At 37.0% G+C, this 23,960-nt stretch overlaps 1 protein-coding gene across 2 annotated transcripts in view; it reads left to right on the top strand.

Annotated features, from left to right (window-relative positions):
- Positions 1 to 23,960, top strand: part of Elf1 (E74 like ETS transcription factor 1) — a 94,756-nt gene that overhangs the window by 20,137 nt on the left and 50,659 nt on the right. The window contains exon 1 of one of the 2 annotated variants that reach the window (XM_042685741.1): positions 4,962 to 5,084. The exons of the other annotated variant lie outside the window; for it this stretch is intronic. The gene's annotated coding sequence lies outside the window, so the exon portion shown is untranslated. Of the gene's footprint in view, positions 1 to 4,961; positions 5,085 to 23,960 lie in introns of those variants that run through there. 2 annotated transcript variants of the gene reach the window in all.

The following is a 23,960-nucleotide window of genomic DNA, read 5'->3' as shown; positions in this document are numbered from 1 at the left end:
GACTCTCCAGTTCTCTGAATATAAAGCGGTTCATACTCGCATCACCTTCCCCAGCCCCATGCCCTCCCTGGTCATACTGTCTCTTCAGCAAATACTAAATAAATGGTTACATTTATTTACATATACTAAATAGTATATGTAACTTTTTGCCGCACTACTTTCCTCGGCATGATTTTGAGTCATCCAGATTGTGTTTATTAATGGTTTGTTGCTTTTTATTGCTGAATAGGATACATATACTACTCTATGTTATCTCTTTTGTGTGAAGTATTTGAGAACACATTATTTGTCTTGACCCCATAATAAACAGAAGTTCTCTTGCAGAAGTTAAAGCAGAGACTTAGTTTCAGTAGCCTGAAACAACTAGTTGACCAATGGGACTCTGACCTAGGTTGCTTGCTCTTCAAAGCCCATGGTTTTAATCATTAGGCTACAGGACTAGTTGTTCAGCTTAGCTTATTTATAGCTGTTTTGGTCAACTGTATAAGAGAAGTTAAAAGTTCTTTTTTTTTTACCATCCTAAAATTTCTTACTTTACATTTATATTTCATCTTTATGAAAAAACATGCAATTTATTGTAATGTTGCTAGATTTTTATCTTAGGGGCCAGAGGTTCTGTGATTCAAGCTTAAACAACAAAAAAAGCCAAGCCCTTCTTTCTCCCCTCTTCTCTGATGAGAAACTTTGATAAGTTTGATGTTTCTTACATTTGTAAGAAACTGCTAGTATATTCCCGATAGCTATACAGTTTTACATTTTTGCTAGCAATGTATGAGTGATAGTTTATTTGTACCTGGCGTTATCAGTATCAGTATTTTTTCTCTGTGTGTGTGTGTGTGTGTGTGTGTGTTTGTGCTCGTGTGCGTGCGCACACGCATGTGGTTTGGTCATCTTTATTACTTTGGTAAAGTGTCTTTTCAGACCATTTGAAGGGTGGGTAGTTTTCTGTGTGGAGGTTTTTTTTTTGGGGGGGGGGAGGAGGTCAGTTGTAGGTCTTGAACTCTGGGGTCTAGGCACTGTCCCTGAGCTCTTTCTGCTTAACACCACTCCATTTTTCTGGTGGTTAATTGGGGATAAGAGTCAGAAGGGCTTTCCTGCTTGGGCTGATTTTGAATCTGATTCTCAGATCTCAGTCTTCTGAGTAGCTAGGCTTACAGGCATGAGCCACCAGCACCTGGCAGTTTTCTTATTTTTGATTTGAGAAAGGTCTTTTTTTTTTTTTTTTGGTCCATCCTGGGGCTTGAACTCTGGGCTTGGGTGCTGTCCCTGCGCTCTTCAGCTCAAGGTGAGCACTCTACTGCTTGAGCCACAGTGCCACTTCTGGTTGCTTATTGGAGATAAGAGTCTCACGGACTTTCCTGCCGGGGCTGGCTTTGAACTGCGATCCTCAGATCTCAGACTCCTGAGTAGCTAGGATTGCAGGCGCGAGCCACCGGCGCCCAGCTTTGAGAAAGTTCTTTATATGGGCTTACTTTTATCCTCACAGTAATCCTTTTTGGTGTATGCTGTTAGCAAATAGGTAAAGAAGCAAGGGCACAGCCCTGTTAAGTGCCCAGATTTACACTAATAATAGGTAGCAGAGCTGGGATTTGAACCCAGGTAGATTAATTATAGAAATTATGCTAAACTGTTCTTTCCTTTTTTTTTTTTTGCATTCTAGTATGTATAGATCAATTTATGTTTTGAAGAGTGGTACTCTGAATACAATGGAATAGAATAGAATGCATTTCCTGTATAAGTTACCATATTAATACATGTGATGCTGAGAAAGGCAATACTGTGTAACAGCAACCCTGGAATTACCTCTCTGGGAGGACCTTTTTGTTTTAAAAAAGTATGATATTTTTACTTACTTCACTTCTGTGTGCTGGTGACCAAAAGTACTTTTAAACCATATCCAAATATCTGTTGTTATCAAGTAATGAGAAGCTTTTTATATATGTATTTATTAATAGCAGAAGATTATCCTTGGCCGTACCTATATATCATTTAAAATATTTGAAAATTTAATATTCACTATTTTGTTAGTTCATTTTTTGTGATACTGGGGCTTGAACCTGCTAGGCAGGTGCTATGTCCCTCCAGCCCTTTTTGCTTTGTAGTTATTTTCCAATAGGGTTTCATGTTTATGTACAGGCAGAACTAGATATTGATCTTCCTGTTACGCTTTCTGTGCTGGGATGACACACACATTGAGATGGCCATGCTAGCCCTAAACTATTCCTCCCTCCCTATTGCTACCTCTTGTATAGCTGATTAGTCTTTTAAAACCCTATGACATGCTAGGCATTGTAACTTATTCTTGTAATTGCAGCTACTTGGAAAGCAGAGATTTTAAAAGTTCCTTTGGAGGCAAATATAGGCCAAAAGTTATTAAGACTCAGTATCAATCAGTAAGCTGATATGATCAGTCAGGCCTGTACCCTAGCTATATGAGAGGCCATAGGTTGGAGGATCACTGTGGGATGTTGGTGGGGCATAAATGAGAACCTCTGAAAAACCAAAGAGCTGGGAGCCAGTAGCTTATACCTGTAATCCTAGTTACTCAGGAAGCTAAGATCTGAGGATTGCAGTTCAAAGTCAGCCCGGGTAGGAGAAAGTCCATGAGACTCTTATCTCCAGTTAATCACCAGAAAACCAGAAGTGGTGTTGTGGCTCCTAGTGGTAGAACAAAAAAAGCTCATGGACAGCATCAAGGCCTGACTTCAACCCTACTATCTACTCACTCTCCTCCCCCCCCCCCCCCCCAAAAAAAAAAAAAAGCCAAAAAAGGTTGGAGGGGTTATCACTTGCCTAACAAGCATGAGTCCCTAGTACTGTCAAAAAAACCCAACAAAACATTTATCATACCAGTGCTGACATTAGGGCCGTTAGTAATTGGTAATACATTTGGGAAGTAGGGAAATATATACAACTTACCATACAAAGTGGCTTCAGGTCCTAGCACTTAATTTTGTGGGCCTGGCTCTGACCTCAGGGTTTTATGTGTTTGTCCCCAGCCACATTGCCAGCTCTAAACACTTTAAAGTTATATGTAGTTTTATAGTTTTTTTTGTCTGTTTACATGATCAACTCTGTCATTTGTCATGCTACCATCCTTTTTTTACTATTGCACTCTTCTCATCCTTTATAATTTCTAAGCAGCTAAAGAAGACATTCAGATTATTAGGTTTACATGGATGTTGTCCAAAGTTGATCTTTAGCTATGGGAAGTGACTGAGATGGGGGATTGGGGGGGGGGGGGCTTTCCACTGAGTAGTGGACTTCCCATTGACTGCACAGGGAAACTTTTTCTCTTGGTACTTGTGTTTTGAGAGAAGTTTTTCTGGATTAGAGAGCTCTAAAGTAAGCTGTATCTGGCATTTGGCAATTAAAAATGCTGTACTTTTGAATAATTTTTGTTAATTTGTTAAACCATGAGGATTATTTGAGTAAATTGATTAACTAAGCAGTGTTCAAGGGGAATAGATACATAGCCTGAGAGTCAGTTCACAGTCATGTCTTATAGAAGTTTGTAAAGAGTGAGAGCTGTCATCTGTGCTTCAACTAAAGAAGGGTAATTGTTCCTAAATAGTTAACTAACGGGAGAAAGCCTTACTTAAGTTCCACTATTTTCTGTACTACTTTTTTGTCAACACTGGGATTTGAACATGGCTTAGCATTCAACTACTGAATTATGCCTCCAGCCCCCTTTTATACTGATTATTTTTAGATATGGTCTTACTTCCTTGCACAAAGGGACCCCCATCCACCTCTTGTAGGCTTCCCATTGTAGCTGGGATGGAGGGCATGTTTCATTCTCATTGAGAAGGGATCTCTCAAAAGCGATTCAAAGGGGATCTCTAATATAAAAATAAACACAAACAAAACCAAAAAACAGAAAAAAGCCTTTTCTGCCTAAACTGGCCTTGGATTGTAATCTTCCCAATCTGATTCCCAAACTGCCAGGATTGCAGGCTTGAGCCACTAGTGCTTGGCTCCAATACCTGCTTTCAGTAAAATACTAGAGCAAATCATTTCTATGGATTTGTACTTCATTTCTACAAATAGTTTTGGAAGTACTATTGCCTTCAGGCTATTTTGATTAACTTATGTGCTTAGAAGGAATTAATGAGTGTTTACCGAGGAGCTAGAGGAAATAGTTATAGCTTTGTTGTTAGGTTGTTGGGAACTTGGGGAGCAGAACTTCACTTGCCATAATTGTTTGCCCCTTGGATTGGCTTATGTACAGTGTAGCAGAGCTGTAGCGTGGTGCTGGTACAGGTAGGCTTGAAAGGTATGTGGAAATTTTAGTTTTAAATGTAAAGCTATGGCTGTTATTTGGAAATAGAATTATGCACGATGAACATCACATTTTCTTTTCATAAATGACGATTTGCCAAGCTTAATTCTTTTTAAAATCATATTACTATGTTGGACTTTCTGTGTTGGATTTTTAAAATAATTCTATTAACCATATTCACTCTTATTTTTCCACTGAACTTTGGCATTTCTAGTGGATTTTATCTGTTTAGAGGATTTATAAGTCAGTATCTAGCATTACAATGTGATTGCTTTTCCTGATTGCATAGCTATATATCTCTTACATATAAGGGTTAATGAGTAGCTAGATTAGACTTACAAAACTATTGTTACATTAAGAGCCATGGCTCACGGACTTCCATCTTCCTACTTTCCCCTCTATATTTGATAGATTAAAATAGCTTTTAAAATTTGAAGTTTTATTTTTTAAAACAACATAATTTCTAGTTTTGTTTCCTTGAAGATTCTCATTTTATTGTTAATTTCCAACTGTGGCAGTTAACATGAGTTTAGTAATGGTTTAAGCTACCTGCCTCCTGTCCTGTACCTCTTTCCCGTTTTTACCTGTAGATTTGCATGTTTGACCTAGCAGAATAATTGGGTCCACAGCAACATGGGCGTGCCGCCCTTAGAAACACTTAGTTTCATGTATGACTCATAAGCTGAAGCACAGACACCACTTCCCCAATCTACAGGAGCCATTTTAACAGCATAAAACTTGCTGGGTTACTTTTTATTTTCAAGCCCAAGGGACGACATCTAAAGAGAAAGAAAGTTTGAAGGTAACTTCTTCTGATTTTGTGTGTTTGCTTTTTGTTTATATCTTGAGCTGATAAACGGAGGTGGTTCTTACCTGTTGAAGAACATGGCTGATTGTGCTGTTTAACTCTTTAACTCTGATAAAATGTACAGTCAGTCACATGCCTGATGGCACTTAACTACTAGAGGGAAAGAAAGCATTCAAATGCTGGAAAGTTTTAGGTGTCCTTGTGAAGTGTTTTTAATGTTTCATGTATTTAGTGTTTTATTTCTGTTTTGACCTCAGAATAAAGGAGATATTTTCTTTTTTTGTGCTACCACAAAGCAAAACAGGTCAAATTTCAATGGAAAAAAAATGTAATTGTACTTGTAGTGCTGGCTGGGAAGTTACAGTTAACTAATTGTCCTGTTCACGTGTAATATGGATAAGAAAAATATTTAGGGGCAGTGGCTTTGTTTTGGTATTTAGTTAAGGATAAAGTTTAGGGATAACTCAGTCATAGGTGGTGTTCATTGGCCATGTTGTCCTTTGTTTTCTTTCTTTAAAGTTAATGAGTTATATTGGTTTTTATTTTTTAAAATTTAATTGTTCTTTAAAAGTGATATACAGAGGCTGTTTTCATTTTAAAAATGAAATACCATTTGAAATACCTTAGATAACTATAAAAGTGAGTATTAAATAAGGGGGAAAAGATTAGAATGATTTATTTAGTGTTTGGAAAAAAATGAAGCTTTACAATTCACATGAAAAAGTTATTTTCAATAACTTTAGAAGTAGAGCTGTCTTAGAAGATGTGTACTACTCAATTTTGTGTAAAAAGAAAAATGAAGTATCAGCATTCTTTTTATACTACTATTCTTATAATTTGATTTTTTAACTAAAAATATTAAGTATGAAAGACCTGTTATAAATGGGAGATTGCTCAGTCTTTTTCTGAAATGCTTGGCATTGAAATTTTGAGATTTTAGCTGGCAGATATATATTCTGTGTGTCTTGAAGTTATAGGTAGTATGAGAGCAATAGTAGTTTACTTCTGAAACATTCATGAAGCTAATTTTTGGATAAAAGTAGTTTGAATATGCAATAACTAAAAGGTAAAACTTTTGGAAATAAAATTTTCCAAGTTACTTATTTTTTAAAATACAGTTTTAGTGTTATTATTAATGTATTGTACAAGGGGTTGCCATTTCATAAGACAAGTTATTTATTATTGACCAAACTAATTATGTAGCTACTTTGACTTTCTAAGTGCTTGAAATACTATCAGTTTTGAAAGGGAGAATAGAAAGGCAATTTTGATATTAGCAGCATTTTGTAGTTTTGTAGTCTTATAAGACAGACATTGTGGACATTTTGCCAATTCAGCTCTAAGCCATTTGCTATCATCTTTGTATATTGCTGGGTTAGTCAGCCTTTGAGTAAGCAAAGGTGGTATTTACCTCAAGCCTAGACTATGAAAAATGTAGCGAAACTTTCTTTTTTTTTGGGGGGGGGGCATGGGGAAAAAGGGATTTATGAAGTTTTTACAGACCAGTGATCCATAAGAGAAAAATGAAGAGGTATATACATAAACCACATAACTCAATTTTTACTGATTTAACCTGATTAAACCTGCCCAAGCTGGCTTTGAGCTAATTGAACCACAGTCCTCAGATCTCAGTCTCCTGAGTAGCTAGGATTACAGGTATGAGTCACTTGTGCCAGCTTTGGCCCAGAGAGGTGCTGTTACTGGCTCTGGATGAGATGGAGCTTCCAATGTAGAGTTGTTCATGCTAGCTCACCATGATGTTTTGGTTGTGGTGAGAGTAAAGAGCTGGCCACCAGTGGCTCACACAATAATCCTAGGTACTCAGGCTGAGATCTTGAGTATCATGATTTGAAGCCAGCCCAGGCCGGAGAGTACATAAGATTTTTATCTCTAATAAACTACTCTGAAAAAGCTGGAAGTTGCACTATAGCTTAAGTGGTAGAGGCTGGTCTTGAGCAAAAGAAGCTTAGGGACAATGCCCAGGCCCAGAGTTCAAGCCCCATTACCTGGGGGAGAGAAGTGGGGGAGAAGCCTTAATTAACCTTAATTAGGTTTGTTTGGTAATAATTTGGGTGGTAAGAGTCAACTAAATTATAATGGTTTTGAAAATGTTTTCAGATTAATTTGCCTTTTTTTTTTTTTTTTTAAGTCAGTTGTGGGGCCTGAACTCTGGGCCTGGGCACTGTCCCTGAGCTCTTCAGCCCAAGGCTAGCGCTCTACCACTTGAGCCACAGCACCACTTCCAGCTTTCTCTGCTTATGTGGTGCTGAGGAATTGAACCCAGGGCCTCGAGCATGCAAGGCAAGTGCTCTACCACTGAGCTACTTCCCAGCCCCAGATTAATTTGCCTTTGAGAAGTTCATGATACTATGTAAGAGGGTTCTAGCTGTCTATATAAAGACTTGAACATCTATCTATCTATCTATCTATCTATCTATCTATCTATCTATCTATCTATCTATCTATCTATCTATCTATCTATATATTTTTTTTTTTGGTCGGTCGTGGGGCTTGAACTCTGGGCCTGGGCGCTGTCCCTCAGCTCTTCAGCTCAAGGTGAGCGCTCTACCACTTGAGCTACAGTGCCACTTCCTGAACATCCAGATATAAAGATAGGTTTATTTCTTCTTTCAGTTCTACCTAATATTTAGGAGCATAAATGTCATTTAATATGATAACTATCCTATTAAAGGGTATGTATAAATGCTCCAGTCCACATGTCTGATCTTTATGAATGTATTTTGTTCCAATTGTCTTTGGTTTAATCTTTTCTTTGAGTGCTTTTGGGTGTGAAGGTTGGAAATTTGCTTTAAATCTGCTTGTTTTCTGGGTCTGAAATTTAGTTTTTTTTTTCTAAGTTTAGTCTCCTTAATTTTTGAATGTTTTAACTAAGTCGTTATCAGATCCTCCACAGCTTGCTAGTGCAACAGACGTCACAAAGCCTAGAAACACGTGCTCTATTCTCAGATGCTTAAACTCCTTGAGAAAACAGGCTTGGAGGTAGGAATGGAGCCAAACTACCAATTTAATTCAGATTTACACTGCGTAAGGTGAAAGATTGACTAGATTTTTAAAAAGGAACGTTAAATTAAAAAATTCTCTTTAAATAATTGTACAAAAGGATTTCAGTTCAACATACTAATTTGTATAATTTGTATATAAGATACATCTTGATCGGTGGGAACTTTTTACCTTGAAGTAATTACTATATTAATGAAAGAATACCTTTTCCTTAGGTTAAGGAGAAGAGTGTCCACCAATAAAACCTCATTGAAATGAGACATATTTCATCTTTTGTGCCTATTTCAACCTTTAACAAAGTCTCAAGCATATAAAATAAGTAGTCACATACTATTCACTGCATTAAAACCTTGGATGTTCTTTGTTGCCACTTCATGTGACAAATTCAGATGGCCAGGTCTTGCTAAAGTCAGGCTTAGCAAAAAATCTTTAGAAGGTTTATTCACTTCAGCTCAATCTTTCTTTGGTATCTACACTTTTGTCTGTTACCTATAGTGGTTAAAAGAAAAAAGTTAACACCAGTTGGTTATACCTTTACAGCACTAATTGTCAACCTTGGTTATAACAATTACTTAGCTTCATCTCAGATTCTGATTCATTAGGCTTCCTGTTTTGTTTAGCAATCAGTAATTTTAAAAAAATCCTCTAGGTAATTGTAATGTAGGCACTTGTAGGGTATACACTAAGGCTCTGAATGGCAATTTGGGAGTTATTTATCATTTTAATGCTTGAATTTTTTAAAGCACAATAATACTTTCAAGTCCAGAGCCTCTATGAAGGAAGGAAAGTGAACAGAGTACTTTATAGTCAGTGTTAAAACCTCTGTAGCCTCTTTTCTTTATCCAAGTTATCCTTTTCTCTATTGCATTATTTGCTTTTTTCCATTATGAGACCCTACTTAATGTGCCAGATATTACAGTAGAAGTGATTGTTGAACTTTATTCTGCAAATGTCTTTTCTGATTATGGCTCTAACAGCATCCTCCTCTTTAGTAGAAAACACACGAGTTCTGTTTGCTTTGTTGGCAGAGAGGGAGGAATTACCCATCTGAGCTTTGGGTGCTCAGATTTTATGCAGGAAAGTTTTGACTCCTTCTCTTCCAGATGCAAATATCTGAATTAATAGCATTCTCATTGTAGAAACATTGTTTCTAAAGTTCTCTTTTTATTTGCTTTTTTCCCCAGTGAACATTCAGTTTTCTTTGTCTCTTAATTGCTGGGTGTTTTTGTATCAGTTCTTTTTCTCTCTATATGATGTAGCCTGAGAGTGAATAGAAACCATCCCCCTTTTTCCTGCTTTTACCCTCAGTCCATGCTACTCAGGAGCCATATTTCTTAAGCAGTCTATCACAGGGAGTGGTATGACCTATTTTTTAACCAATATGTTAGCCTGACTGGTAGATAAATGCTCAGTATACAGTGATCATTGCTCATAAAAGTTGTATGGCACAACTTACAAAATCTAAATGTAATTAAAGAATATAGGTTACTTTCTGGATTTAGAAAACAGTGAACCCAGAAGTGGAGATGTGACAAGTGGTGGAGCCCACCCTTGGGTGGGAAAGTCAAGTGAGAGCACAAGGCCCCTTAGTTCAAGCCTCAGTACCAGCGAGAGAGAGAGAGAGAGAGAGAGAGCGAGAGAGAGAGAGAGAGAGAGAGAGAGAGAGAGAGAGAGAGAGAGAGAGAGAGAAAGAGAGAGCGAGAGAGAGCGCTAGCTATGGAAACTGAAATTCTGCAGTAAAGCTGTAAAAGTTAAGGTGTTGGTTTAGTAACTTAATTTACAGGCATTTTCTTAAATATACAAAAGTCTAATCAAAGATTTGTGTTATAATTTTTTTCTTCTTACATGTGGTAGAGAACATAAAATGTAATACAGTTTAAATAATTATACAGTGTTTACCCATGTCACAATAGCCTAGATTAGTAAATAGATTATGTCTGTTACTTCTGAAGCCACTTTTGTCCATATTTCTTTCCCTTTAAAAATTATGACTATCTGACTTTTGTAGAAATCTTTTCTTTATAGTTCTTATCCCTTTGAACTTTATGTAAATGGAATTGAAACATTTACATTCTATAATAATCTGTTTTCTTCCACTCAACTTTGTGTGATTTATCTTTCTTTTTTTTTTTTTTTTTCTTTTTGTCGGTTGTGGGGCTTGAGCGCTGTCCCTCAGCTCTTCAGCTCAAGGTGAGAGCTCTACCACTTGAGCTACAGCACCACTTCTGGTTTTCTGGTGGTTAATTGGAGATAAGAGTTTCACAGACTTTCCTGCCCAGGCTGGCTTTGAACCAAGGCCCTCAGATCTCAGTCTCCTGAGCAGCTAGGGTTACAGGTGTGAGCTACCGGTGCCCAGCTCTCTTTATTTTCTTTATAACTTAATGGTACAGTGTTTGTCTGTACCAAAGTATACTGCATGTTGTTCTCTTGATGATGTTTGAAAATATTCTTACCTGTGTTTTCTGTGACATGTGCAAGAATTCTCTAGGGCAGAATCTTTATATTATGGTATGTGAGGACTTTACAAAGAATATAGAAGGAATAGGTAGTTGAAGGAAATAATCTTTAGTTTTCATGAAGGATATTAGGTGAAACTGCCTTTTAAAAATGTGAGTACCTAGTGGTAAAAAAATACTTGTAGAGTGGTTTGATGCAGCCTTTCCCAAAGAAAGTGAAAGTGTTGGCTCTGAGTGATTATCTCCAATAAGTTGGTGCCTTTGTGATTGAGAAAAGGGAAGTTGAAAGGCAGAAAGAAGCAGTTACTGGCTTCTTTTAGTCTTCTGTACATTAATCTTACTTTTCATAGCAAATGAAATTGGCAATTATCATTCTTACATGCTTTAAGTAATAGGTGAAATGTGCCTTTAATTTCTAGTAGTTTCAGTTTCTCATTAGACATTTTCCGGTTGGTGTGTGTGTGTGTTCTTAATTAGAAGAACTCTGAGTTACTCTACAATGTCAGACTCAGGGCCTGGTAGGCCCTGAAGTATAGCATGCTACATTTTTGCTTAGCCTAAATGTGACATTGAGGTGAATGCTCAAACACTCCCCACAAAAACGTTTGACTAATTAAAGACGTATTTTAAGCAGGTATGAAAGAGACTATTGGGTTTAGACATTCAGGCTCCCTGTTAAGACCCTCCATATATTGTGTCCCTAAGGTATATAACTCTTTTCTGCATGAGATACTTTCTGTGAGAGGCGTCATTGGAGATAGGCTTCTTTGTACATTTCAGAGACCTCTCTGTTACAATGGACTCCTTAGAATCATTGTTTTCAGTGAGGTTTAATATTTTTCTAAGTGCTAAGTTCTAAAAACTTTAAATTTCATATCTATAAATTTTTCTAAAATTCCTTCACTAAAATTTAGTTTTAAGCTTGTTAGGGGTATGCTGGAAGAAGTACTACCTGCTTACGGTTTTAAAATCATTTTATTATTATTATCTTGCAATGCTGGCCTTGCACATGGCTAGGCAAACTGCTGTAAACACAGCCATCAAGCTAGATTTTCATCCTTTACATATAGGTTTTTTTTTTAACTTTTAAAATTATGTTTAAACAATTGTACAAAATAGTTTCATCTTATATAGTTTTAAAATACTCAAGATACATATATACATATTTAAGTGTAGAGAGAAATGATGTGAAGAGTTCGGATTTAAATTAGAAATATTAACTGAAACTGTTACCTCTGTTTTAGTGTGGAGGACAACTTGAAACAATTTGTATTTAAAGTATGTTCTAGGAACCATTTTACTCAGTGTTATTATGTTTGCTCCTTTAATCTATGAATTAGAGACAAATTTGTATATTATTACAGAATAGTTTACAACCTGGTATCCCTGGAATAAATTGAAAGGAATGTATAATATTCATCTGGTCTTGGTAGATGAGGACAGTTGCATACCATTGTTAGCATATTTGTTAGGTAGATGATGGTTGTTAAGCTCTTTGTAGCTACTCTGAGATTTTTCATGTTATTCAGGGTTAGTCCACCAAACATCAAAGCCAGAGGCTGTGGGAAGAGAAACTATAAAGCATAAGGAAATGCCTTTTCCTTCAAGGTTCAGGGAACACTTACTCTTCTTTCCCTAGTTATCGGGGACAACTGAGAAAATAAGTTTACAAATAAGAGCAGAAACATACTAAAGATATCCTAGGAATATCTTAGTAACTGACTCTTGAGAAGAATGAGCTAGAATCTTATTTGACAGTATTAGATAAAAATAGAATTGTTTTTCATTCCAAGACACTCACTTAAGAAATCTCTCTTTAGAGCTGGGAATGTGGCTTAGTGGTAGAGTGCTTGCCTAGTATGCATGAAGCCCTGGGTTCAATTACTCAGTACCACATAAACAGAAAAAGCCAGAAGTGGACTGTGGCTCAAATAGTAGAGTGCTTGCCTTGAGCAAAAGAAACTCAGGGACAGTGCCCTAGGCAGAGTTCAAGCCTCAAGACAACAACAACAACAACAAAAAACAAAAACAAAACGAAGTGGCGCTTTGGTTCAAATTAGCACACTACCCTTGAGCAAAAAAAAAAAAAAAAAAAAAAATCTCTAGTAGCATCATGCCATTCTTAAAACTGAGTAGAAAATAAATGCTGAATTCTGCTTCAAAAAGGTATGTCACAGGAGGCTCAGGATGAGCTGATATACAGTAAACTATGAAGTCATTTTAGTCATCTAGAATGAAGTCAAACTAAAGCTTGGTAAAATTATAGTTGTAATATATTTATAGGTAAGGTAAAAACTGACCAATATAGCTCGGTGGCAGGAGGCCACCACTGCAGATGGGGGTTCCTAGCCAGCCTGGGTTACATAGACCCTACTTAAAAACAAAAAACAACAAAATAAAACCAAACCCCAGCATTGATCAATTTGAGTAGAGAAGAAAGCTGAATTTTGTCCTTGTTTATATAAAATATAAGGCATAAAATGAGTGATGAACTGAGGTCCTGAAAAGATAGGTTGGGAGGGAGCTCAAGAATGATGAAAAGTAATCACATCATTTCTCATCATAATTAATTGGAACTTAGCTTAAAGTGGCTTGAAGCAGCTGGATTCATTTATGGAGAATAGAGTTCTGTTTGGATTATGAACAGTTGGTAGTTGATGTACACGAATAGATAACAAGCAGTAAGTTATATATGAGGGAAGTGAGTGAGGCAGTTAGAGACAGTTTTGTTTTGGGGGTAGGGATTAATAAAAATAATAATCTCAGAAGAATGCTGGCAAAAGCCAGTTAAAAATAACCTAAGGCCAAAGAGGCAAGTTATCAGTGTTGCTTTGAGAGTCAATGGTGTGAGTGTGGAGGAGGGGGGGAAGGTGTGAGGCGTGTTGGGGGTATTATCTGTGTCAGGCGGTAGTCATCTGTTTTGATAGGTAAAGGGTAGGGAGGGTATCAAGTGTTTCTCATGAAATAGTAGTTTCAGGGCATTGTTATTGTTTAGATACTTGATTTTTACTTAGTCATAGTGGTTTTTCAAATATTTCTTTGGTATTCCTAGGAATACTTCAAAGGGCTATAAAAATGAGCTTTTGTGTGCATATTGAATCTCAACATCAAAATATTTCATTGGCTCTGTTTTCATAGACAGTCTTTACCATTCATATATTTCTGCTACCGTACTTCAGTATATTTTCATATAAGTTACTGGGCTATTTATAAAACAAGACATAAAAATGTAGCAAAGAAGGCAGGAAATGCTTGACATTTTGCATGCCCTATCTTATTCTCTGCTTCCTGTCAGTTAAACCACAATGAGGGGAACAGAGAGACACAGATGTACAAATGCTGCTTTAATTTCCCACCAAGGAGACAGATAAGCACAAAGCATGTTTCATTAAACTTTGTACTTATTGATTCTAGGGGTGTTGCAAACTTGTTTTGTATTTATGGATTGTCTAGATTATCTGGTGGCAATCAAACGTTTGCTATAGGACCTAATAGGAAGGTAATAACTTACACATTCAAAAATTGTTCCTTTTGTGACATTTTTACTGACTGCCAAAGATTGACATTGAAATTTGAATATAATAAAATGATAAGCTAATGTTTTAATTTTGAAATTTTAATATCTAAGCATTAATTTATTAGGATTCTTTAAACTTTTTTCTTTTTTTATTTTTTTTTGTCGGTCATGGGGCCTGAACTTTGGGTCTGGGCTCTGTCCCTCAGCTCTTTAGTTCAAGGCTAGCACTCTAACACTTGAGCCACAGTGCCACTTCTGGCATTTTCTGTTTATATGATGCTGAGGAATCGAACCCAGGTCCTCATGCATAGAAGGCAAGCACTCTGCCACTGAGCCACCTTCCCAGCCCTCTTTAAGCTTTTATTGAAACATTTTATGATTTATGAGTGTGGATTTATTTATATAGACAATATTTGGCTTTGGAGCCCAAACTGGTTCCTAACTCCAGAACCTTCTGTTTTAGCTTAAGTGGCATAGACCATCAGACCTGGCCAGCTAAAACATATTCTTTTTTTTTTTTTGGGTCTGGTCATGGGGCCTGAACTCTGGGCCTGGGTGCTGTCCCTCAGCTCTTTAGCTCAAGGCTAGTGCTCTACCACTTGAGCCACAGCACCACTTCCGGCTTTTTTCTTTTTTCTTATGTGATGCTGAGGAATTGAACCCAGGACCTCAGGCATGCAAGGCAAGAACCCTACCACTGAGCCACCTTCCCAGCCCAGCATATTCTTTTTAAGATTAGTTTTAAGGTAAAAGATGAAATGAAAGGTCATGGAGGTTGACTTACCTGAGAAAACATCTTAATTATTATTTTTGTTGTTGGTGGTGGTGGTCATAGGGCTTGAACTCTGGGCCTGAGCGCTGTCCCTCAGCTGTTCAGCTCAAGGCTAGCACTCTACCACTTGAGTCACAGCGCCATTTCCGGCTTTTTTCTGCTTATGTGGTGCTGAGGAATTGAACCCAGGACCTTATGCATGCGAGGCAAGCACTCTACCACTGAGCCAACTTCCCAGCCCCTCATTTTCTTTTCTTTCTTAGGGAATTACTTATAGGTAAAGATCATGTCTTATTTATCTTTATTATACCTATGCTTGAACCTAAGTGCAAATCAAGTTACTCTTTTATTAAAACTTAGACTAGGGATGTGGAAAATTGTTTATAGGGTTGTCCTTTTTGTATCAGTTTTAGGGAATTTTGGTGTATAATGCATTTGAATCAGAATGCATAGGACAATTTAAGAATTACTAAAGTCTGCCATAAGATCATTTGGTTCTGGAAATTGAATGCATCATGTGAAACCTTTAAAGTGCCAAATGAGCATATGAGACCTCCATCTTTCTTTTATAAGCAACAGAAAAGAGTCCTGTGTCCTTTGATCTTGTGACCTACCACCAAAGGGATTCTTAGTATTCTTACAAATATATCAAAAACATCTTTATACACGTTATGTTCAAGTAATGTATAATCTTAAGAGATAGAACATAGTAAATGATTACTGAACAACTTGGTAAAATGAGCTTTGTACCCAATTGTACCTTAATGTATATATTTGTAATTGTTTTACTTGATGGATTGTGATACCCCTTAAGGACAGTTTTTGCCACCTATATTCCCTACCCTTGTCTCCACCAAAGTTGGCAAAAATGTCTCTGATGAGGTTCTGTTGAATAAAGACAAGAATGTAGATAGCACTGATAGGATTTCTGAGGATCATTTAGTATATAGGAAAAGACAATATAGGAAGAATTATCTTTCTTGAGGTATTTATATTTGTAAAGGTATACTTTTATAAATACAAGAATACTTTTTGGTTGTGAAATTTCAATTTGCTTAAAATCAGATTAAAAATTAAAGCTTGAAGTAAGACTTGGAGTTACCTCTAGGTAAATAAACTTTGCTTAGAACCAAGTATGTCTTTGGGGGCTGGGAAGGTGGCTCAGTGGTAGAGTGCTTGCCTTGCATGCATGAAGCCCTGGGTTTGATTCCTCAGCACCACATAAGCAGAAAAAAAAAAAAAAAAGCTGGAAGTGGTGCTGTGGCTCAAGTGGTAGAGCGCTAGCCTTGAGCTGAATAGCTGAGGGACAGCGCCCAGACACAGAGTTCAGGCCCACGACCGGACCCCCCCCCCCCCCCCACAAAAAAAAAAAAGAACCAGTATGCCTTTGGATTCAATTGTATCTAATTTTCTGCCAGATATTCCCCTTCCACTCCTATCTACTCAGATCATTTGAAAGGTAAGTAATTTCTCCTCTACTTCCTATTTAGGGTAGGAAAGGTTGTATTTATTTTATAGGTCTAATTGATGAGAACTGTTTTGCAGCTGAGATGTAGTGCAGTAGTACTTTGTATTCATGAGTTGGAAGATAGCATCTGTATTGCCTTATGATATGAGTTTTAAAAACAACATTTTGAGGAGAAGCATAATGTGATTAAGATCACTAGATTACAAGCCATTTGAAGGCAGAAATTTTTATCTATTTGTTCAGTATTGTATTCCTATGATATAAAATAGGATCTGGCACTATTGTAGGTGCAAAGTGGATATTTGTTGAATGAATAAGTAGGTGAATGATCTTGAACTAAAGTCAAACACGGACTCAGGTCCCCACTCTACCTCTGAATAGTTTGCGAATTTGCTTAACAAATATTTGTCATGAACTCACCTGTATAAGAGACTGAAGTGACAGCCATGACAGTCCATGCCCTTACCTGGTTGGCTATCATAATCTTTGTACACTCTTATACATGAGAGATAGGTATAAAGTGATGTGATATTAAAATTTTTTCTAACCATTTGAAAAAGTATCAGATTTTTTTGTACATACAAAAATCAAAAGTAGTTATTAGAGATATTCAAGGAAACTATTTATGGGGGTTTGTTTTACTTTATAAAAGCAAAATAGTATTTGTTTCACTTTGTTTTGTGTGTATTTTTTTGCTATAAAGCACTTAGTAAACATTATAACACAGTCATATAAATTAACTTTATTGTGCTTATAGCATAGTTCCTGGATGTGTCTTCATGCTAATATATATATATATATATATATATATATATATTTTTTTTTTTTTTTTTTTTTTTAATTTAGCAAGTGCTTGTTACATTTATGGAGGCATTTTTAGATTCTTGAAAAGACAAAGCCATAAGACATTTGTTATAAAGAGTCAGGTTTAAATAAAGCTTAACTTCTTCAAAATAACCATTTTCATCAGGATTTTTTGTTGTTGGTGGTCATGGGACTTAAACTCAGGGCCTGGGCATTGTCCCTGATCTTTTTTGCTCAAGGTAGTGCTCTACCACTTTGAGCCACAGAGCCACTAAAATAACCATTTTCGTAGGAGCATTTTCCTTCTAAATATTACTCTTGAAGAAAGCAAAGATTTATTTCTCTTTGTAGGCCTTGGGCACCCAAAGCTTTGTGCATGCTAGGCAAGGATTCTGCCACTGAGCTACACTCTCAGCTCAGAAAGTAAAGATGTCTTGATAATAGCCTCTGTTAAGTAATTAAGAAATTTGAATCTGTCATGCATATATATTACTTCTTCATTAAGTAAAGTGTCATTGATTCAAAATACTTAATAATAAATAAGATCCAATTAAGCATAGATGTAATTGGTTCCTGCACTTACTTCAACTTTTAACTGGTGTCTCAATAATTAAAGGGTAGTTTTGATGTTCACTTGACTAACTTGTAAGAAAGATAAAATTCCCAGCTATTTGGGAGCCAGAGATAAGATTGTGGTTTGAGGCCAGCCCCCAAACAAACTGGACATGGTGATGCTCAGGAGGCAGAGGTTAGGAACTTTTTGAAACCCTATCTGGAAAGCAAACTAAAAGCAAAAAGGGCTGGTGGTACAGCTCAAGTGTTAGAACACTAGGCCCTGAGTTTAAACCTTATCACTACAGGGGGAAAAAAAAGGATAAAAAGATGAAGTAATAAGTCATACCTTATAGCAAACCTTGTCTCCTCTTCTAATCCTTTGATGTAAAGAACAAAAACATAAAATTTATTGATTTTGTTTTAAACTATAGACAAAAATCACTGAATTGTTTTAAAAATTAGTTGAATCTCTATTATAAATAATTAATGCAGAACTTAAGGAGAGTAGTATGCACCAAAACTATCAGTGTATCAAGGAAGCTGTGGAATGATGAGCCACCATCATTTTTGGATGGTAGCTCCCAGATACCCTTCCTGTGAGACTTGCATTGTGTTCTGCAGTAGTAGAGCCTGTAGTCTGTTGTTAAAATCCTTTTTGAAAATCTCTAGAATCTTCTGGAGCTACTCTCACAAGCTTTGCTTTTTCTGTGTTATTTTGGTAATGTAGCCTCATGGACTTCCCTGACTGAAAATGGCTTTGAACTGAAAACCTCTGGATCAGTCTCCTGAGTAGCTAGTGTTCACAGGTGTTATCTATCACCCAGTTCCAGCCCTGGTTTTTTTCTGGGTATTTTGGAGATGGAGTCTAGGGAACTTTTCTTCCCGGGGATTGCCTTGAACTGTAATTTTCCAACCTTCTGAGTATCAGGGTTTCAGAAGTGAGCCCCTGGCTCCTTACTTGCGTTGTCTCTCTTGATCTAGATTCCTGAATTAGAGCTTAAGGGATGATGTTTCTTATTAAATCAATAATAGCAGAGGTGCTTATGAAAATAGGTGTTTGGGATCTTTCATTATCTCTGGATATACATCAAATAAGCATAATGAAAGTATTCCCTATTTCAAGAAATTTTTTTTTGGGGTCCGGTCATGGGTCTGAACTCTGGGCCTGGGCGCTGTCCCTCAGCTCTTCACCTCAAGGCTAGCGCTCTACCACTTGAGCCACAGCGCCACTTCCAGCTTTTTTTTTTCCTGCTTATGTGGTGCTAAAGGAATCGAACCCAGAGCCTCATGCATGCAAGGCAAGCGCTCTACCACTGAACCACCTTCCCAGCTTTCAAGAAATTTTATGTCAGGGTAATTGATGTACTTGAGTTAGCAATAACTGAAATGAATTCAAATGATTTAAAAATTGAGAAATTACATTATTAAAGACAGAAGGCCTAAAAATGAGACTACCTTATATATTTAATTAATTTGTATTATTTTTTTGTTGGTTGTGGGGCTTGAACCAGGGCCTGCGTGCTGTCCCTGAGCTCTTTTGCTCAAGTCTAGTGCTCTACCACTTTGAGCTATAGTACCACTTTCAATTTGCTCGTAGTTAATTGGAGATTAGAGTCTCCTGGACTTTGACATCCAGCCTGTAATCCTCAGCTCTCAGCCTCCTATGTAGTAGAATTACAGGCATGAGCCATTGGCGCCAGGTTATTTTACTTTTTCATTATTATTATTATTGTTTTTTTTTTAATCTGTCCTGGGACTTGAACTCTGGGCCTGGGAGCTGTCTTTGAGCTGTGTTTTTTGTTCCATGCTAGCATTCTACTCCTTGAGCTGAGGTGCCACTTCTGGCTTTATCTGAATAGTTTACCTGCCAGGGCTGCCTTGAACCATGATCCTCAGATCTCAGCCTCCTGAGTAGATAGGATTATATGTGTGAGCCACTGGCGCCTAGCACTATATTTTTAGATCTTCAAATTACTTAAAGTTAGATTCTATCTAAAGTTTGTAGAATAGGAAATATGAAGTTACTTGTATAATTTATAATATGAAGCGTTAACATTGTAAGTGTATCTCTTAAAAACACTAAGCTTATTAATAAGGTTCTAGACTTTCTCATTTTCCATCTATGGTTTTTCTACTTGTTTTTTGGTTTCATTGAGTTTAGAAACTTAGGTGAGTACCAGCAGGATGATGATTCCAAGAGGAATCCCATTCTGAAATAACAAAGTAAGTTTATTAGATCTAAACTTATAAAAAATATTTTCCTATTTAAAAGAATAACAGGGCCTACTATAACAACAATATCTTGTTTGAGGTCTTCTTACACATGGTGTACAAGATAGTTTTGTGTTTAATGTATCTTTATGTTTCACATTGAGTCACAACTTGAGAGAAAAATGGAAATGTTCTATATTCTTAGATTTTATATGCTTAAGTTTGGTTGCTGTAAGACTTGGAAGAAGATCTTAAAATATCACAGAAATAAAAGTTTATGATCATCAAAGAATATGTAGAAGGGTCTAGATTGTTCTTGGCAATAATGAGTTCTTTAGATGAGGCTTCTTTAATCATGGAAGATGAGGGTGGCTCATGGGACTAAAAAAATACACAGATATGCTGGAACCTGTGATTTTGAAATAATGCTGTAGTTTGAATCTTGAATGCTCACATGTTAAAGGCTTGGTGTCCATACTGTGTCACTGTTGGATCCTCCAGGAGATGGAACATAGTAGGAGAAAGTTAGGTCAAAATGTGCCTGAAGGAGATACTGGGGCCCTGACCCCTCCTCCAGGTATACATGCTGCTTTACCGTGCCCTCCCCACCACAGTGTGCCACCTCACCGCAGGTCCAGTCCAGAGACAATAGGGACAAATGACCATGGGCTTGAAACTGTAAGCCAGATAGACCTTTTCTCCTTAAAATGTTGATTTACCACTGATATTTGTTATAGTAATAGAAAACTAGTACAATACAGTTTGAAGTATACTTTACAAGTGTAGAGTAAGTTTTTTACTTTTTTTCCATAGGGTCTTGTGGCGTAAGCTGGCCTTGAACTTGATAAATAGCCCAGGTTAGGTTGAATTTACAGCCCTCCTATCTCATCTTTTCCGGTGCTGTGATTACAGATTTGTAACCATAGCCAATGAACTCTCTCTCTCCCCCTCCTGCCTCCCTACCCCCAGGAGAAACAACAAAATAAAGCTTTTTAAAAGCAGTTCTAGACTTACAACAAATTTAAAGTACAGATACTTCCTATGAGCCCCTTATACCCTCATATGCATAGACTCCCCTATTTTTAGTAATTAACTGGTATGTCAGTTATGATTTATGAACAGACACTGACACATCATCACTACTGAAGGTAGGTCTGAGCAAGTTTCACTTATGAATATATAAGGTCCCTTTACATCTTTCTGAGCTTAATAGTTCATTTCTCTTTAGTGGTAAATTATCTTCTATTCTCCAGATGTACCAGTGTTTGTCTTGAAGGATGTCTTCTTTTGATGGTACTAGACCTCGGCCTTTTTTTTCTCTGTCCAAGACCAGAACTCAAACTTGCTATCTGATACCTTTTCACTCACTGGCAGGTGACCTGCCACCTGCGCCATGCCTCCACCCCCAAACTCCCTTGGCACTTGTAATTGTTTTCAAATAGGGTCTTAATTGCTAATTTTGCTAGGCTGGCCTTTAACTTTGCTCCTCCTTCCTCCACTTCTGTAATATCTGGGACTATAATATGTTCTAAATTTTGGCAATATGAATGAAGTTTGTATATTTGTGTGCAGTTATTTGTATGGGTGTATGTTTCCACTTTGGGTAAATAATAACTATTTTGAGGGGTGTGTGTGTGTGCATGTGTATGCATGCTAACCCTAGAGCTTGAATTTAGGGCCTGGGCACTGTCCCTGAACTTTTGTGCTAAAGGCTCTACCACTTGAGTCACAACTCCACTCTTGGCTTTTTGTAGTTACTTAGAAATAAGAATCTTAAGGACTTCACTGCTCAGGCTGGCTTTGACCCTTGATTCTCAGAGCCTCTTGAGTAGCAAAGATTACAGGCATGAGCCACTGGTGCCTAGAATTATGTTTAATTTTGTAAGATATTGACAAACTCCCTTCCAGAGTGGCTTGTTCCATGTTTCATTCCAACTGGCAATGAATGAGAGTTCTATTGCTCTATCTCATTGCTAATATTTGGTTATCAGTGTGTCAGGGCCCTAGATTTGAGCCTTGGTAAAAGGTATATAGTGGTATCTCATTGTCATTTTAATTTTCATTTCTGAAGTGACGTATGATGTAAAGCATTTCTCATATGCTTGTTAAATATTTTTCATATGCTTTTCTTCCTTGGTGAAGTCGTCTGTTAAGTAAGGTCTTAGGACTTCTTAAAATTATGTTATTTTATTTAGTTTTAATTCTTGTAAGCTTTAGGAAATTATTTTGGATAACATTCCCTTAGGTGTGTCTTTTGCAAATATTTTTTCTCAGTTTCTAGCCTGTTTGCTCATCTTTTGACATTGTCTTTCATATAGCAGAAGAATTTTAATTTTAATAAAGTTAAGTTTATTGATTCTTTCATGGATTCCACCTTTGTGTCATGTCTGTCATCATCAAACTCATGGTCTTCTAGATTTTCTATTATGTTTTGGGAGTTTTAAGAGGCTTACTTACTATATTCAGGTCTATTACCCATTTTGAGTTTGTTTGCCAAGTGTGTAAAGTCTGTCTAGTTTTGTTGTTGTTGTTGTAATGCTGGGGGTTTGAGCTCCAAGCAACTGCTCTACCACTTGAACCATGCTCTCAGGCCTTTTTGCTTAATACTACAAATAGACTTTTTTTTTCACCTAGGGCTTGTCCAGACTTCTTATTAATGCCTAACATGTAGCTGGGATGAAAGCATTCACCATCATGCCTAGTTTTATTGGTTTCTGTGAGGGTCTTGCTAATTCTGTACCCTGGATGGCCTCTGCCATATAAATTGTCACTTCCCAATTAGCTGGAATAAAGGTGTGGGCCATCCTTCCTGACTTTGATTCATTTTTTTTCCTGCATGTGGGATGTCCTATTTTTTTTTCATCACTATTTGTTGAAAAGACTGTCTTTTCTTCATTGTATTGCTTTGCTTCTTTATCAAAAGTATTTATGTCCGTCTATTTCTGGACTCTTACTCTGTTCCATTTATCTGCTTGTCTTTCACCAATACTTCACTATCCTGATGATTGGAGTTTAATAGGTATATGTTTAATCTTGATCTTGTTCATTTTTCTAGTCTAGGTACTCCTATATCCTGTCTTGAAACTCTTGAGTGCAATTTCCTAATACCTTTGCCACATCATTGAAGAGTCATATAAGTGCTACTACTGGGTTTGGAGCTTTTCCTAATGGTAGTGGAACTGTTGGTTAGTTTTAAATATAAAGTATGATAACCATGTATTCATGTTGGTGAACTTCTCCAGCTGGGTGTGGTAGTGAACATCTCCAGCAGCGGTGTGGTGGTTCTTGTCTTGTCAATTCAGCAATTCATGACCATTAGTGATTTACATGATCATTAAAATTTTGCTTTCAGCTGATAGTTTGTGTTTTTATAAAACTGGTGCTTCTTATGATAGAATAATTTCTACCACTTAACAACTAGGCAGTGTAAGATAGAGATAGAAGTGGAGATAGGATCTTACTATATATAGCCTAGGCTATCCTGGAACCCTTGACTTCTGGGATTAACCTCATTTGTTCTAGTACTTTTAAGCAAAATTTCTGTTTTTTTTGTCATTGTCAATGCCAGAGCCTCAGTGATTTCTTAAAATCTGCTATTGCTAGGTGCCAGTGGCTCATGCCAGTAATCCTATCTACTTAGGAGGCTGAGTTCTGAGGATCACTTTTCAGAGCCCTCCCAGACAAGGAAAGTCCATGAGATTCTTATCTCCAATTAGCCACCAGAAAACTGAAGTGGCTCTGTGGCTCAAGTGCTCAGCCTTGAGCTGAAGAGCTCAGGGACAGTGTCCAGCCCAGAGTTCAAGCCCCTTGACAGACCAGAAAAAGAAAACAGAAAAAAAAATCTGCTATTGTCTCAGATGAGAAAAACCATTTCATTAGGGCCTAATGTTTCTAAAGTGAAAATATGAACCAGGGAAATAATAAACCACAAAAATGAAACACAGTTTCCTTGCAAGTTAATTCTTGTTTGCTGCAGAGAGAAGCATTTTGAACTGCCTGAACAGGTTTTGCTGATAAGGACATTTTTGAATATGTGTGTCTTGGCTAGGTCGTTTTTTTTGTTTTT

The sequence above is a fragment of the Dipodomys spectabilis genome, unplaced genomic scaffold (genome assembly GCF_019054845.1).
Source record: "Dipodomys spectabilis isolate Male_0828 unplaced genomic scaffold, ASM1905484v1 ptg000095l, whole genome shotgun sequence".
NCBI lineage: Eukaryota > Metazoa > Chordata > Mammalia > Rodentia > Heteromyidae > Dipodomys > Dipodomys spectabilis.
This window is presented reverse-complemented; position numbering and strand designations above follow the sequence as displayed.